Source organism: Nycticebus coucang, chromosome 7, assembly GCF_027406575.1.
Source record: "Nycticebus coucang isolate mNycCou1 chromosome 7, mNycCou1.pri, whole genome shotgun sequence".
Classification (NCBI taxonomy): domain Eukaryota; kingdom Metazoa; phylum Chordata; class Mammalia; order Primates; family Lorisidae; genus Nycticebus; species Nycticebus coucang.
In genome coordinates this window covers 133,031,387-133,049,464 of record NC_069786.1, presented here as the reverse complement: position 1 = coordinate 133,049,464, position 18,078 = coordinate 133,031,387, and positions in this window count along the sequence as shown.

The following is an 18,078-nucleotide window of genomic DNA, read 5'->3' as shown; positions in this document are numbered from 1 at the left end:
AATTGGGGGAAAGAGCTTTTGCAATAGGATTTATTTGAATTTTTTTATGTGTAAAGGACCGCACCTCCAAAATCCTTGAGGATCTAATCAAGACGGTATTCTACACTGCCAGCCCAGTGCCAGACACATTAGGAGTGTAATAAATGTCTTTTGATAAAGTCTTTTTGTGAAGTGAGATTAGCAAACACTTTATTATTGTCATTATTGAAATCTACATTGTTATCTAGAAGAGCACTGCTAAGGTGCTGTCCATGAGGGAATTCATCTCTAATGCCCCACTTCAAAAAATCAACCCTACTATATTGTACACAGCTATGATTTAATAAAAAAAAAAACATAAATAAAAGACCCGCCACCACCACCCTCCTGGCCCCCCCCACCCCCGAAAAGAAACCACATGTGCAAAGTTTTGACTTTCGTTTCCTGTGCTAATTCTTCCAGAGTCTTTAAGAGCAGTTACAGCTGAATGTGTGGTGGTACCAGCTGTATTCGCGCTTTGACCAGAGCTAAAACTTTTTAATTTCCTTTATACTTCTACTAAAAATAACAGCAGACACCCAAACGCTGAAACTGGAGGGTTAGGAGGTCAAAGTCTCAGGTGGCTAGAAAGCCTCAGTGTGGAGAAAGCCCTTAACAAAAGAAATGTCTAGATAAAGGCCTGCCCTTTCTCTCCCTACCCCAGCAGGAGGGGACCGCACCCCTGCTTTCCAGGGCAGGCCAGGAGGTCTGAGGGCCACGGTGGGGGCACTGGCTGTGGCCCATCTTCCTGCCCCATCCAGCAGTGTTCTGCCCACTTTCCAGGCCTGACTGAGCACAATTTCTCTTTGCATCTCCTGGGCACCGAACTTCCCCAGCTGCACAGAAGCCCGCCAGGGCACTGTGAGCAGTGGCGCTCACATCAAGATTTAGGCCAGAGCATCTGCAGGAGGCGGGTCCTGGCTTTTCTAGGTCCTGGTTTCTTCTGTGTCGTCCAGCGCTCTCCCCAAGACACAGCTCGGCCTCTGCTGCCCTTTGCTCAGTCCTAGGGTCAGCTGTCCGGAGGCTTAAAATCCACTAGAAGAGCCTCATTGATGAGAAATCCCTGACAGGATGCAGTTGTGACCGCAGAGGAAGGAAAATGCAAAGTAATTTTTAAAAAGGAGAACCCACTTCATTCCTCTGGGGCCTGGCCTCTGGCAGGACCCAAGTCTCCAAGGCCAAAAAGCAGCAACTAGTGGCCAGCCACCCACACCCACTCTTGGCCCAGGCCCTGCCTCGACCCAGCCCTGAACCCACTCCAGGCCCACCCAGTCTCCTCCCCTACACCTGCCCCAGCGCCCACAAGGATTGCGCCTGGTGGGGGGGGTTACTGCCCCCAGCAGCTCCCACACACCCCCAGCTTCCTCCAAGCTGGGTGCTTCAAGAGAGGGCTGTGAACCCCCTGGCCCCAGGCTCACACCCTGCAGGGAGGTGCTGGGCAGCTGGGCCCTAGCCACCCTCTGAGTTCTCCTAGGGGCTGTGCCAGAAACCAGTCCTGAGGGGAAATGACAAGCTAAGTGAGCAAAGCTCTGCAAGAAAACAAGATTCCGTGGCCCTCAGACCTAAAATGGCTCTTTGAAAGTTTGCACAACTTTTGGAAGGATTTGGAAGGGTAGAAAAAAACCCCACCTTCCATCATCCCAGGGTCCTTCTGGGTCTGGCAATTAACTGACATGTAATGGATTACAGAAGGGAAGTGAAATGCCAGTGTCAGGGGGCATGGTAGCCTGGGGAAGGAGCAGAGCCAGTTGCTTGTACACTGGTTTGAAGAGAGAAGAATAAACTGTGAAAATGACTAAGTTACGTGGAGAGGCTTGAACGATAAAAGCTATTCTAACAAGGTCTTTATGGTATTCTTTAAGTCCAAACTCCTAGCCCTTGAAGATAAGGATGCCGTCTTTCCCTCTGGTATTAGGAGAGAGTCTTTCCATGGGATTTTGTCTTCTAAGAAGGCCTAGTGGTCTTCCTGCACCTGCTGTCTTTCTAGTGCCCTCACTGAGTTAATAGGTCAGAATAGTGTGTTTTAGCCTCATCAATAAGAGTCTATATAATGGTTCGCTTTCTTAGGAATGCGTGTGGCTACCTGGAACAGGACACTGAGAAGGCAGGAAGAAGGGAAGGCTGTCCCAAGAGCTGTTCCAGCTGACCCAGAATTCAAAGTCCCTGGAAGTTGTGCTGGCCCTCAGTACTTAGTGGAAAGGGTCAGGAAGGAGGTTTCAGCCAAGCTCCCCTCCCCTCCCTTGTCTATAACCAGCCCCTGGGATTTTAAACACACCAGGCTGTTTCCTCTGAGATCTGATCTGCCTGCAGGTATGGCCCCACCAGCCTCCTGCCTGAAACCCCACCTGACCTACAAGCACTGGGATCCTAGATGGCCAGGGCCATGTGGGCAGGGTCTCTGCTCTTAGTGAGCACAGTTAGAGTCGAACCAGCCCAGTTACTATCACCTGTGACCATGACATGGCCCAAGGGATGCTCAACTGCACTAGAGGCCTGAGGACATGACTTTATGAACCCCCTGGAACAATGCCCCTGGGAAGAAGCTTTGTTATCTAGTAGCTTGGTATGGCAGGTGTCATTTCAATTAGGATTGGACATTCCCCCTAAAATATGTGGAGCAAGGGCCTTAAAGCAAAGAAGGGCCTACTCACAAGGAGATTGGGTTCCTCGGTCCAGACAACCTGGCTTGGAACCTTGCCATAGACACTGCACGGGGAGGAGGGGAAACTCCACCTCCATCCTCTTTGGGACCCAGCTGGGTTCGAGAACTGAACTAAGACAAAATAGATTAACAGGAGAAAACCATAGTACAAATTTTACATGGCACAGGAGCCCTCGTAAAGAAATGAAGACCCCAAAGAAGTAGTTAGCACCAGCTGCTTACATACAGGACAAAGCAAAGTGAGGTGTGAAGAAGCAAGTAAGTTGTATAGGAGGCTTAACGGGGAAGAGTTATTTGTAACAAGATCTTGACAATACTCAGAGTTTCAACTTTGAGTATAAAGATATTGCATCTTTTTCATACAGGGAAGGAATCTTTCTGATGAGAATCGCATCCTCTGTTTTTAAGAAATAGCAAGAAAGTCAAGGTGATTGTTTTCCTTTTTTTTTTTTTTTTCTTTGAGACACAGTCTCACCCTGCCACCCTGGGATAGAGTGTGATGTCATCATCATAGCTCACAGCAACCTCACACTCTTGGGCTCAAGCCATCTTCCTGCCTCAACCTCCTAAGTAGCTGGGATTACAGGCACCCGTCACAATGCACAGGTAGTTTTCCTATTTTTAGTAGAGATTGGATTATATTCTGGCTCAGGCTGGTCTCAAACTCCTGAATTCAAGCAATCTATTCCACCTTGGTGTCGCAGAGTGCTAGGATTACAGGTGTGAGCCACTGCTGTGCCTGGCAAGTTGATTGCTTTTCACCTGCTGTTTTTCAAGTGTCTTTAACCTAAATAGTCAATATGCCACAATAGCATATTTTAATACCATGATACCATGTCTCCTCAGGCAACTTAGCCTGTTTGGCTGTTAGGTCCCTGTCTTTGGCAATTGTAGTAAACCCTTCTATTCTTGCCACATGCTTACTGAGGTTAAATGAGAAGGTGTGCATCACCAGTACTTCTCAGGTACCCAGCCTGACCACTTCTTTTCCTTCCTCACCTCTATCTCCAACCAAATTCCAGTGCCACAATATTTTTTTTTATGGACTACAACAGATATGTGACCCAAGGCTTGATGATATCTTTTGAACTCTGATGAATTCTAGAGGGGTTTTGCAATCACAGATAAATCTGTGCATTCGCTGTTTTCCTGTCTTCTGGTTGAGTGTGTTTCTTTCATTTACTCTTCACAGCAGCCATGGAAGGTGACCACTCTCTTTGTCCCAGTTCCACCACTGAGGAACCTGAGGCCCAGAAAGAGCAGCAACCGCCCACGGGTGGCCATTACTGAGTAGGGGCTGAATTCACACCCGGGTGTGCCCGACTGCAGGGCACACGTTCTTGCCTGGTACCAGTACTCTGGAAAGGAAAAGAAAAACAATTGTAAAACAAATGAAGGTGTCTTAAGACTACTTAAGTCCTAAAAGCAGACCCTAAGGGAATAATGCAGGGCAGCCAACTTATCAAGAATAAGAGACTAGCATGGAAAGGAGAGGACAGCCAAGGGTACAATTTCTGTCTAAATCTCAGAGCGCCCTGGTCCCCATGGCCTTGACGTCAGAATTTCGCTCTGGTCTCATACTCCTGTATCCTTCAGCCACTGGGGAAGGACTGATGGGGAGAAGGTGGGGGAACGTAACCCCCAGACACTGCTGAGCTCACCACTTGGAGGCAGAGCAGCTCCAGCAACCACCCTGAGGTTAGACTCTCAAAGGCTAGTTCCAGTCACAGTCCTGCAAACCCACATTCACAGAAACCCAAGGGGGCCCAGGGGATCTGGGAGCAGCTGCTGTCTAATTAATTCTCAGACCAACTTGCTTCTACCCCAGGGCCTTTGCACCTGGCACTCTGTCTTCCTGGAATGCTTTTCCCAGTGACTGTTATATAGCTGCCCCCTTATTATTCTGGCCCAGGATTAACTATAATTTCTTTCTTTTTTTTTCTTTTTTCTTTTTTTAGTTTTTGGCTGGGGCCAGGTTTGAACCCGCAACCTCCAGTATATGGGGCCAGCACCCTACTCCCTTTAGCCACAGGCACCACCCAACTATAATTTCTTTAGAAAGAAATTTTTTAACTACTCTAGCCAAAGTGTCCTCCCCTCCAAGTTACTCTCTGCTCAAGCTGTTTTCTCCATAGCACTTGTCACTATCCAAAGCCACCAGGACTATCTGCCTTCTCCCCACTGGGGCACACCATGTTGATCTCCAGCTGGCACACACTGGGAATCTTAATCAGTCCTGCACCCCTATCATCCCACTGCACTTGGCACATGCTCGCTGCTCATAAATATTGTATTGACTCAATGAATAAGCTCAGGTGAATATCACTTTGGAATCAGGTTTTTGTTTTCCTAATTTTTCCTACCTTCTTTATCAAGGAAACTGGGGAGCAGGGGAGACAGTGCCCAGCGTAAATGTTTTAGAAAAGCTGAAAACATAAACCTTGACAATGGGCAAAGACTTGATACTTCACACAAAGGGATATTTAGATAACCAATAAACACGGAAATGTGAGCAACTTCCTTAGCCATTCAGGAAACACAAACTGAAACCACAATGCCATCCAAATGCATTGCCACCACAAAGGCCAAAATGAGAATTACTGAATGTTAGGGAGGGTGGGAGATGACCAGAATTCTCATACATCAATGCTTCTCAAAGTGCATATGGTGAAGGACCAGCTTTCTCTTCTTTTCTTTTTTTTAATTTTTGATACATTACAGAGCAAAAATTTAGTCCCACTGAGCACAACCTCATATCACAGGAACCTCAAGTGGGACACATGTGAACTGGTGGCTACACCCTTCCCGAACAGCCTAAGAAGGGTATTTTTCTGCCATGACATCAAATTTCCATAAAAGTTCCTAAGCAAAACTGAATTTCTGAACTTACCTCATTGCAGATAATAACCAATACCTCATAGTCCACACTCTGAGTGGCACTGCCTTACCCTGATGGTGTGGAGTGTGGAATGGACCATGTGGGCAGTATTTACACACACCCTAAGACCTAGAAAGTTTGCTACAAGGTACATACCCAACTTAAAGGTATATTTGTTATACCAAAAGAAATATCCAAAAATGTTTCTAGAAGAATTATTTATACGAGCCCCAAACTGAAACTAACCCAAAATTACCAGAAAAGAATATTATAGACAAATATCTGATAAACATAGTCATAAAAATCCTTTTTAAAAACAATCCAAGAGACAAGATGGCGGACTGAACCCAGCTTTCAACAGAGGCTCCCATCCAGAAGGAGAGTTAAGGGACAGGAATTTAGTAAGTATCCTGGTGGACTTGAGCCTCACCAAGAGAGAAGGTTGAAGAACGCACATCAACACCGCTGAGGCAAGCTGTGATCACAAGGACGCAAACAAAAGGTACAAAATCCACCACCAAGCGGACGGGAGTCCCCCTCCCCCATGGGACCGGCTCAAGAGCCCCACAATTAAACAAGCGGGCAGAAATTAAAGGCCTTCCCACTACACTCCACGGGAGAGACCTTCTAAAAACTGGACCTACCTCCCCTACTGGGGTGCCGTAGCGTTCTCCTGCTGGGCATAAAACTGAATAAAACTTTAAAAATCCTTTGCCGGCAACCCTGAATCCCCAACACTCCCCTCCCGCCCACTGAGGTCTGGAGGCCAGTCCCCCAGGAGTTCGGATCCTTGAGTGATTTCTCAAGGGGAGTGGACAGTCCCCGAGTTGCGACTGGTCAGCATTGACTCTGAGGCACACGAGTGAGGAGAGGGCACCAGGCTGAGGGGGAGTCACACCTCGGCGGCACTTCCCTGTGGTGCGGTGCAACAGCCCTCCCTGTGCATCAATACAGCCAGACATAAAACTGAATGAAACTCTAGCTTCACCCCCCACTCTCACTTGGGGTCTGGGGACCTGTCCCCCAGGAGTTCGGATCCTTGGGTGATTTCTCGAGGGGAGTGCACAGTGCCTGAGCTGCGTCAGGTCAGCGCTGACTCTGAGACACGTGAGCAAGGAGAGGGCACTCTGCTGAGGGGGAGTCAAGCCTTGGCGGCACTTCCCTGTGGTGCGGTGCAACAGCCCTCCCCGGGCGGGCGTAAAACTGAATGAAACTCTAGCTTCCCCCCCACTCCCAATCAGGGTCGGGGGCCTATCACCCAAGAGTTCAGATTCTTGGGGGATCTCTTGAGGGTGTGGACCCAGCATAAACTGCGGCCGCTCAGTGCTGACTCTGGGGCGCGAGACAGAAGAGAAAAGGGTCGGCTGAGTGCCCACACCAGAGCAGCAGTTCCCTAGAGGTAGATCAACAGCCCGTTTTTTCTTTAACTGAACGCTCACTTCTGGATATTCTGAGGCCACACCCCCTGTCTCCCTGGGCAACCAGAGGAGGCCACCGGTAAGCGGGGGATTTCCTGACACTGCTCACAAACCTGGGAAGCTTCCAGGGCGGGGCCGACCCAGAGAGGAGATCAGCAAACCTCCAGTAGCAAAGAGGACACAAACCTCCAGCAGCAAAGACGTTTGAACTCAGAACAGCCCGTCTTCTGTAGGCGATTTCGGCAGGAACAGAGACAGAACCCCGCAAAGTTGTCTGTTCTGTTCTGTTAGCAGCATCCATCAGGGACGGGGCTAAGCCTGAGTGAACACCTCCTTCCCATCACCTGCATCAAGTACTCAAAGATGTCAGGCCCCATCTCCTCCTGCTAGATAGCGGCAGTCTGCGGGGGCCTGGCAGACTTCCTTGTGATTCAGGCAGGTGCAAACCCCTGGAGTGACTGTTCACTGCAGGCAACTGGGTTAGCCATCTGCAGAGATACCAGTGACTGGGTCTGACGGAGGGGCAAAGTGAGGAAGGAGACGTCAACCTTCCCAGACTGCTCTGTTTGCTGGGTGGCTCCTCCTGACTCCACGCTGCACTGGGGTGAGCCGTGTCAGAGGAGTCACCAGGCCCCTGTGATCCAGTTCCCAGAGACCTCTTGAAGTCTCCCACCCGAGACAGGTGCCGATTGAGACAGTTGATTTGGACCTTTTGAACTGGGCTAATAGACTGAGGACTTTTCAGGCAGTGCCCTGGGTGTGCGGTTTTAGGAAGGTTTGATTCTCCTTTTCCAACTGGGGCCAGAGGTGGGCGGGCGGGGTGACTTAATTGCTGATTTTTCCACACAGCTGAGACTTCAAGCCAGAGTAGAAGTTGCAATAGGATCAAACAGAAACCAGCTGAAAACAAGACAGAACCACTTTGCTCCACCACACCAGACAGGGCCCCAGTTTCTCAGGCCACAACACTGTATGGCCCCTCGATAAAGCCCCAGGGGAAAAACCAAAGGGAGTAAAATCACCATGGGGCGGAATCAGCGGAAAACCTCTGGTAACATGAATAACCAGAATAGATCAAACCCCCCCCCCCGAAGAAAAGATACAGCAGATGTGATTGAAGATCCCATTCATAAATAACTGGCTGAGATGTCAGAAATCGAATTCAGAATTTGGATTGCAGACAAGATTAATAAAATGGAATTAGGAATTCGAGGAGAAATTCAAAAGTTCTCTCAAGAATTTAACGAATTTAAAGACAAAACCACCAAAGACTTAGACACACTGAAGCAAGAATTTACAGCCCTCAAAGATATGAAAAATACAGTAGAATCCCTCAGCAACAGAACGGAGCAAGCAGAAGAAAGGATTTCTGACATTGAAGATAAAGTCTTCGAACGCTCCCAATCTCTCAAAGAGGAAGAGAAATGGAGAGCAAAAACGGATCACTCACTCAGCTCTCAGATAATTAGAAAAAAAGCAATATAAGAATTATAGGGATTTCTGAGAATGATGAAGTGGCCTCCAAGGGCACAGAGGCCCTTCTGCATGAAATTATGAAAGAAAATTTTCCAGACATGCCTAGAGAATCTGAAATTCAGATAGCAGACAGCTTCAGAACCCCAGCATGATTCAACCCCAATAAGTCATCCCCCAGACATATCATAATTAGCTTCACTAAAGTTAACATGAAAGAGAAGATTCTCAAAGCAGTCTGGAGAAAGAAAACTATTACGTACAAAGGTAAGAATATTAGAATAACTGCAGATCTCTCTGCTGAAACTTTTCAAGCCAGAAGAGGGTGGTCAACAACTTTTAATCTCCTAAAGCAAAATAACTTTCAACCCAGGAACTTGTATCCAGCCAAACTGAGTTTCATCTATGATGGAGAAATTAAATACTTCAATGACATTCATATGTTGAAAAAATTTGCCATAAGTAAACCAGCTCTTCAGGATATTCTCAGACCTATCCTCCACAATGACCAACCCAATCCTATACCACAAAAGTAAACTCACTCAGAAACTTCGGATCAAACTCCAACTTCCACACTGGCGAAAGGATTGAAAATGTCCACTGGACCTTTGAAAAACTCGATACCCAAAATTCCACCAGACTTATCAATACTCTCCATCAATGTGAATGGCCTAAACTGTCCTCTAAAGAGGCATAGGTTAGCTGACTGGATACAAAAACTCAAGCCAGATATTTGTTGCATACAAGAGTCACATCTCAACTTAAAAGACAAATACAGACTCAGGGTGAAAGGATGGTCACCCATATTTCAGGCAAATGGTAATCAGAAAAAAGCAGGTGTTGCAATTTTATTTGCAGATACAGTAGGCTTTAAACCATCAAAAGTAAGGAAGGACAAGAATGGTCACTTCATATTTGTTAAGGGTAATACTCAATATGATGAGATCTCAATTATTAATATCTATGCACCCAACCAGAATGCACCTCAATTTATAAGAGAAACTCTAACAGACATGAGTAACTTGATTTCCTCCAGCTCCATAATCGTCGGAGATTTCAACACTCCTTTGGCAGTGTTGGATCGATCCTCCAGCAAGGAGCTGAGCAAAGAAATCTTAGATTTAAACCTAACCATCCAATATTTAGATTTAGCAGACATCTATAGAACATTTCATCCCAACAAAACTGAATACACATACTTCTCACCAGCCCACGGAACTTATTCCAAAATTGACCACATTTTAGGTCACAAGTCTAACCTCAGTAAATTTAAAGGAATAGAAATTATTCCATGCATCTTCTCGGACCATCATGGAATAAAACTTGAATTGAGTAACAACAGGAATCTGCATACTCATACAAAAACATGGAAGTGAAATAACCTTATGCTGAATGATAGCTGGGTCAGAGATGAGATTAAGAAAGAAATCGCCAATTTTTTGGAACAAAATGACAATGAAGACACAAACCATCAGAACCTCTGGGACACTGCAAAGGCAGTCCTAAGAGGGAAATTTATAGCACTGCAAGCCTTCCTCAAGAGAACGGAAAGAGAGGAAGTTAACAACTTAATGGGAAATCTCAAGCAACTGGAAAAGGAAGAACATTCCAACCCCAAACCCAGTAGAAGAAAAGAAATAACCAAAATTAGAGCAGAATTAAATGAAATTGAAAACAAAAGAATAATACAGCACATCAATAAATCAAAAAGTTGGTTTTTTGAAAAGGTCAATAAAATAGATAAACCTCTGGCCAACCTAATCAGGAAAAAAAGAGTAAAATCTCTAATCTCATCAATCAGAAACAACAAAGACGAAATAACAACAGACTCATCAGAAATCCAAAAAATCCTTAATGAATATTACAAGAAACTTTATTCTCAGAAATATGAAAATCTGAAGGAAATTGACCGATACTTGGAAGGACGCCACCTTCCAAGACTTAACCAGAATCAAGTGGAAATGTTGAACAGACCCATATCAAGTTCAGAAATAGCATCAACTATACAAAACCTCCCTAAAAAGAAAAGCCCGGGACCAGATGGTTTCACGTCAGAATTCTACCAAACCTTTAAAGAGGAATTAGTACCTATATTACTCAACCTGTTCCAAAATGTAGAAAAAGAAGGAAGACTACCCAACACGTTCTATGAAGCAAACATAACCCTGATCCCCAAACCAGGAAAAGACCCGACAAGAAAAGATAATTATAGACCAATATCACTAATGAATATAGATGCAAAAATATTCAACAAGATCCTAACAAACAGAATCCAGCAACACATCAAACAAATTATACATCATGACCAAGTTGGTTTTATCCCAGGGTGTCAAGGCTGGTTCAATATACATAAATCTATAAATGTAATTCAGCACATAAACAAATTAAAAAACAAAGACCATATGATTCTCTCAATTGATGCAGAAAAAGCTTTTGATAATATCCAGCATCCCTTCATGATCAGAACACTCAAGAAAATTGGTCTAGAAGGGACTTTCCTTAAACTGATAGAGGCCATCTACAGCAAACCCACAGCCAATATCATATTGAATGGCGTTAAATTGGAATCATTTCCACTCAGATCAGGAACCAGGCAAGGCTGCCCATTGTCTCCATTGCTTTTCAACATTGTAATGGAAGTTTTAGCCACCGCAATTAGGGAAAAAAAGGCGATCAAGGGTATCCATATAGGGTCAGAAGAGATCAAACTTTCGCTCTTCACAGATGATATGACTGTGTATCTGGAAAACACTAGGGACTCTACTACAAAACTCCTAGAAGTGATCAAGGAATACAGCAGCGTCTCAGGTTACAAAATCAACATCCATAAACCGGTAGCCTTTATATACACCAAGAACAGTCAAGTTGAAAAAGCAGTTAAGGACTCTATCCCATTCACAGTAGTGCCAAAGAAGATGAAATATTTGGGAATTTACCTAACAAAAGACGTGAAAGATCTCTAAAAAGAGAACTATGAAACTCTAAGAAAAGAAATAGCTGAAAATGTTAACAAATGGAAAAACATACCATGCTCATGGCTAGGAAGAATTAACATTATCATAATGTCCATACTACCCAAAGCAATATATAATTTCAACGCACTCCCTATTAAAGCTCCACTGTCATATTTTAAAGATCTTGAAAAACAATACTTCGTTTTATATGGAATCAGAAAAAAACTTGAATAGCCAAGACATTACTCAGAAATAAAAACAAAACAGGAGGAATCACACTACCAGACCTCAGACTTTACTACAAATCAATAGTGATCAAAACAGCATGGTATTGGCACAAAAACAGAGAAGTAGATACCTGGATCAGAATAGAGAACCAAGAGATGAATCCAGCTACTTACCGCTATTTGATTTTTGACAAGCCAATTAAAAAAATTCAGTGGGGAAAAGATTCCCTATTTAACAAATGCTGCTGGCTGAACTGGCTGGCAACCTGCAGAAGACTGAAATTGGACCCACACCTTTCACCATTAACTAAGATAGACTCTCATTGGATTAAAGATTTAAACTTAAGACATGAAACTATAAAAATACTAGAGGAGAATGCAGGGAAAACCCTTGAAGAAATTGGTCTGGGTGAGTATTTCATGAGGAGAACCCCCCGGGCAATTGAAGCAGCTTCAAAAATACACTACTGGGACTTGATCAAACTAAAAAGCTTCTGCACAGCTAAGAACACAGTAAGCAGAGCAAGCAGACAGCCCTCAGAATGGGAGAAGATATTTGCAGGGTATATCTCTGACAAAGGTTTAATAACCAGAATCCACAGAGAACTCAAACGCATCAGCAAGAAAAAAACAAGGGATCCCATCGCAGGCTGGGCAAGGGATTTGAAGAGAAACTTCTCTGAAGAAGACAGGCGCACGGCATTCAGACATATGAAAAAATGCTCATCATCTTTAATCATCAGAGAAATGCAAATCAAAACTACTTTGAGATATCATCTAACTCCAATGAGACTAGCTCATATCACAAAATCTCAAGACCAGAGATGTTGGCGTGGATGCGGAGAAAAGGGAACACTTCTGCACTGCTGGTGGGAATGCAAATTAATACATTCCTTTTGGAAAGATATATGGAGAACACTCAGAGATCTAAAAATAGATCTGCCATTCAATCCTGTAATTCCTCTGCTGGGCATATACCCAGAAGACCAAAAATCACAATATAACAAAGATATTTGTACCAGAATGTTTATTGCAGCCCAATTCATAATAGCTAAGTCATGGAAAAAGCCCAAGTGCCCATCGATCCACGAATGGATTAATAAATTGTGGTATATGTATACCATGGAATATTATGCAGCCTTAAAGAAAGATGGAGACTTTACCTCTTTCATGTTTACATGGATGGAGCTGGAACATATTCTTCTTAGTAAAGTATCTCAAGAATGGAAGAAAAAGTACCCAATGTACTCAGCCCTACTATGAAACTAATTTGGGGCTCTCACATGAAAGCTATAACCCAGTTACAACTTAACAATAGGGGGAAGTGGGAAAGGGGGGGTGGGTAGAGGGAGGGGGATCGGTGGGATCACACCTGTGGTGCATCTTACAGGGGTATTTGCGAAACTTGGTAGATGTAGAATGTAAAGGTTTTGGCACAGTAACTGAGATAACGCCGGAAAGGCTATGTTAACCACTGTGATAAAAATGTGTCAAATGGTCTATGAAGCGAGTGTATGATGCCCCATGATCATATCAATGTATACAGTTATGATTTAATAAAAAAAATAAAAAATAAAAAATAAAAACAATCCAAGATGGCGGCCGAGTAACAGCTTCCCTGCAACAGGGCATGGTGAGTCTGGGAAGATAAGACTCCAGGCATCTCTGGCTGGTGGGATCTGTCTATAATCATCCCTTTGAGGATACAGGAAGTCAGCAAGGGACTTCTGGACCCCAAGAGGAGGACAAAAACAGTGGAAAACTGGCAAGTGGTGTCATGTGTTCGATCAACCTAATCCCACCAGCAGCTGTAAGTACAAGAAGCAGTGAGACTGCAAACCGGAAAGGCCGTACCTATGAACTGTTTCGGTGTTTTTGGACTTGGCACTCAGTTGAACTGCCCTGGGGAGAGCTTAAGCAGGAGTAGAGAGAACTTTGGGCACTGTCTAGGGCCCCAGATTGAGCCACTGAGCCAGATGGAGCTAATAGTGTTTGGCTATTGGCCGCATATGGGAGCCATTGTGAGAGAACTGCCCCGGCAAGCTCCGCCCTCAGGGTCACAGAGCAAGGATGGGGAGGGAGCTAGTAACCTAGTGACTGAGCAGCCTAAAGGTGGAGACTGAGCTGCCTTACAGCCTTAATCCTCAGGGGCAGAGTGAGACCAGTTTTAGAACACTGGAGCCTCGGGCTATTGCCCTGGGTACAGTGCTGTAGCATCACAGCTCATAGCAACCTCAAACACATGGGCTGGGCACTGCCCGGACCTCCATAAGAGCTGCGCCCGGCAGGCCTCCACATGCCCTGACCAGGAACTGCAGGAGCCATGCAATCCTGTGTCCTCCTTCCTGTACCCTCCCTGCCTCCACACCAGCCCGCTCATCTGGCCAGGGACTCTGGTAGCCGCATGCCCTCTGGAGCCCTCCCTGCCTCTGCGCAGAGCCCTTCTCCTGGCCAGAGACTGCTGGGGCCTTGGGCTCTCTGTGCCAAATTCACTGGGTGCCAGGCACTCCCAGAACCATGTGCACCACCTCCTGCCCTGTTGCTGGATCTGGGTGTGTCACACGCCGGAGCTGCTTCCACAACCAGAACTCCCTGGCTGGGACAGCCCCAGAGGAACTACACAGGGTCACGCCCTACAAAGATCCAGCAATAATAGAGTGATCCTGCTGGGGTATAATCTTGGAGAGACACCTCCCCAACTCTGAGGACAGCCAGAGGCAATGGTGAAAAACAATCATGAGGCAAAATCAACAGAAAAACTCTGGCAATATGAATAATCAGAGCAGATCAACTCCCACAAGGATCAATGGGGCAGACACAGCACAAGATCCCATGCACAAAAATATAGCTGAGATGTCAGAAATCAAATTCAGAATCTGGATAGCAAATAAGATCAAATTAGAATTCCAAGCAGTAACCCAAAAGATATCAAAATAATTCAACAAATTCAAAGACCAAATGACCAAAGATTTTGACACATTGAGACAAGAAGTTGCAGCCCTCAAAGATCTGAGAAACACAGTAGAATCCCTCAGTAACAGAATGGAGCAAGCAGAAGAAAGGATTTCTGACATTGAAGACAAAGCTTTTGAATGCTCCCAAACTCAAAGAGGAAGAGAAATGGAGGGCAAAAACAGAACACTCTCTCAGAGACTTCTGGGATAATTCAAAGAAAACTAATAATTGTCTTATAGGGATCCCTGAAAGCGATGAAGTGGCTTCACAAGGCACAGAGTCTCTTCTTCATGAGATTATGAAGGAGAACTTTCCAGACATGCCAAGAGATTCTGAAATTCAGACAGCAGACAGTTTCAGAACTCCAGCATGACTCAACCCAAATAAGACATCCCCCAGACACATCATAATCCATTTCACTAAAGTTAATATAAAGGAGAAAATTCTGAAAGCAGCCAGACAAAAGAAAACCATCACCTACAAGGCCAAGAATATTAGAATAACTGCAGATCTCTCTCCTAAAACCTTTCAAGCTAAAAGAGGATGGTCATCAACTTTTAATCTCCTAAAACAAAATAACTTTCAACCCAGGATTCTGTACCCAGCTAAACTGAGTTTCATTTTTGACGGAGAAATTAAATACTTCAATGACATTCACATGTTGAAGAAATTTGCCATAACTAAACCAGCTCTCCAGGATATTCTCAGACCTATCCTCCATAAAGACCAGCGTAATTCTCCACCCCAAAAGTAAAGCCACCCAGAAAATTTTGATCAAATTCCAACTTGCACAGTCACAAAAGGATTAAAAATGTCCACCGGACTCTCGAAAGGCTTATCTATATTCTCAATTAATGTGAATGGTTTAAATTATCCTCTAAAGAGGCACAGGTTGGCTGACTTGATACAAAAACTCAAGCCATACATCTGCTGCATACAAGAATCACATCTTACATAAAAAGACAAATATAGACACAAGGTGAAGGGATGGTCATCTATACTCCAGGCAAATGGAAAGCAGAAAAAAGCATGCATTGCCATCCTATTTGCAGATGCAATAGGCTTTAAACCGACAAAATAAAGAAGGATAAGGATGGACACTTCATATTTGTTAAAGGTAATACTCAATATGATGAGATTTCGATTATTAATATTTATGCACCCAACCAGAACACACCTCAATTTATAAGAGAAACTCTAACAGACATGAGCAACTTGATTTCCTCAAGTTCCATAGTAGTTGGAGATTTTAACATCCCTTTAGCAGTGCTGGATAGATCCTCCAAAAAGAAGCTAAGCAAAGAAATCTTAGATTTAAACTTAACCATTCAACATCTTGACTTAACAGACATTTGCAGAACATTTCATCCCCACAAAACTGAATACACATTCTTCTCATCAGCCCACAGAACATACTCCAAAATCGACCACATCCTAGGGCACAAATCAAACCTCAGCAAATTTTAAAAAATAGAAATTATTCCTTGCATCTTCTCAGACCATCATGGAATAAAAGTTGAACTCAATAACAACAGGGACCTGCATACCCATACAAAAACATGGAAACTAAACAACCTTATGCTGAAGGATAGATGGGTTATAGATGAGATTAAGAAGGAAATCACCAAATTTTTGGAATAAAACAGCAATGAAGACATGAATTATCAGAACCTCTGGGATACTGCAAAGATAGTCCTAAGAGGGAAATTTAGAGCACAGCAAGCCTCCCTCAAGAAAACAGAAACAGAGGAAGTTAATAAATTAATGGGACACCTCAAGCAACTGGAAAAGGAAGAACATTCCAACCCCAAACCCAGCAGAAGAAAAGAAATAACTACAATCAGAACAGAATTAAATGAAATTGAAAACAAAAGAATTATACAACAGATCAATAAATCCAAAAGTTGTTTTTTTGAAAAGATCAATAAAATAGACAAACCTTTGGCCAACCAAACCAGGGAAAAAAGAGTAAAATCTCTAATTTCATCGATCAGAAATGGTAATGATGAAATGACAACAGACCCCTCGGAAATTAAAAAAATCCTTAACAAATAGTACAAGAAACTCTACTCTCAGAAATATGAAAATCTGAAAGAAATCAACCAATACCTGGAAGTAGGCCACCTACCAAGACTTAGCCAGAATGAAGTGGAAACGTTGAACAGGCCTATATCAAGTTCTGAAATAGCATCAACTATACAAAATCTCCCTAAAAAGAAAAGCCCAGGACCAGATGACTTTACGTCAGAATTCTACAAAACCTTTACAGAAGAACTAGTACCTATATTACTAAACCTCTTCCAAAATATAGAAAAAGAAGGAATATTACCCAACACATTCTACGAAGCAAACATCACCTTGATCCCCAAACCAGGGAAAGACCCAACAAGAAAAGAAAATTACAGACCAATATCACTAATGAATGTTAATGTTAAAATACTCAATAAGATCCTAACAAACAGAATCCAACAATACGTCAAGAAAATTATACACCACGACCAAGTGGGATTTATCCCAGGGTCTCAAGGCTGGTTCAATATACGTAAATCTATAAATGTAATTCAGCACATAAACAAACTAAAAAATACGAACGATACGATTCTTTCAATTGACGCAGAAAAAGCTTTTGATAATATCCAGCATCCCTTCATGATCAGAACACTTAAGAAAATTGGCATAGAAGGGACATTTCTTAAACTAATAGAGGCCATCTACAGCAAACCCACAGCCAATATCATATTGAATGGAGTTAAATTGAAACCATTTCCACTTAGATCAGGAATCCAGGTAAGGTTGCCCATTGTCTCCATTGCTCTTTAACATTGTAATGGAAGTTTTAGCCATTGCAATTAGGGAAGAAAAGGCAATCAAGGGTGTCCACATAGGGTCAGAAGAGATCAAACTTTCACTCTTCACAGATGATATGAGCGTATATCTGGAAAACACTAGGGATTCTACGACAAAACTTTTAGAAGTGATCAAGGAATACAGCAATGTGTCAGGCTACAAAATCAACACCATAAATCCGTAGCCTTTATATATATCGACAATAGCCAAGCCGTAAAAAGAGTCAAGGACTCTATTCCTTTCACAGTAGTGCCAAAGAAGATGAAATATTTGTGAGTATACCTAGCAAAGGACGTGAAAGATCTCTACAAAGAGAACTATGAAATTTTAAGAAAAGAAATAGCTTCCATTCTTGAGATACTTTACTAAGAATATGTTCCAGCTCCAGCCACATAAACATGAAAGAGGTAAAGTCTCCATCTTTCCTTAAGGCTGCATAATATTCTATGGTGTACAAATACCACAATTTATTAATCCATTCGTGGATCAATGGGCACTTGGGCTTTTTCCATGATTTAGCAATTATGAATAGGGCTGCAATAAACATTCTGGTACAAATATCTTTGTTATGATGTGATTTTTGGTCTTCTGGGTATACGCCTAGTAGAGGAATTATAGGATTGAATGGCAGATCTATTTTTAGATC